The following is a 721-nucleotide window of genomic DNA, read 5'->3' on the forward strand; positions in this document are numbered from 1 at the left end:
TCTAGTTCTTATATTTCCTTGTGTGTATATTGCAGGTTTACTTACTTATTATTTTGACTGATGTCTATTTAATTTAATTGTCTTCTTTGCTGCTGTAACAAGACACATTTCTTCATTGTGGGACTAATAAAGGATTATCTTCTCTTCTCTTCTCTTCTCTTATCATATATCTTATCTTATCATATATCTTATCTTATCATATATCTTATCTTATCATATATCTTATCTTATCATATATCTTATCTTATTTTAACTTAGGTGAACTGTTGTTTCAGCAGAAAATGTTTTGGTTTTTGGGTAAATCTGTGAAACACCATTTTTAAAAAGAGAAAAAGAGAGAATAGAAATAAAGATCAAATACAAAATGAATTTCAACACATGGGTCACATGAATTAATTCTGTTTATTGAAGAAGTTCATTCTTGATTTAAATGATAACGAGTGATAATAGTAGTTTATAGAGTTTTACACTGTTGCATTACTTTGGGATTGGAGGACATTAAAGGACATTGAGCTGGGACTGTTTTGTCTGCAAAGCGTTTGTAGTTTTTTAAATGGATTAAAGACAAAGCGGACTTCTGAAAATAAAAACAGGTAGAAAACCTGAGGACTTGGTGTTTGTCTGGTTATATACGATTATGTCATTAAATTGTATCATTAAAAACTGAAATATCTGATAAGGTGACTACATCAGAGGCTGCATGAACACGTCTCCAGCTCAG

Source organism: Hippoglossus hippoglossus, chromosome 9, assembly GCF_009819705.1.
Source record: "Hippoglossus hippoglossus isolate fHipHip1 chromosome 9, fHipHip1.pri, whole genome shotgun sequence".
Taxonomy (NCBI): domain Eukaryota; kingdom Metazoa; phylum Chordata; class Actinopteri; order Pleuronectiformes; family Pleuronectidae; genus Hippoglossus; species Hippoglossus hippoglossus.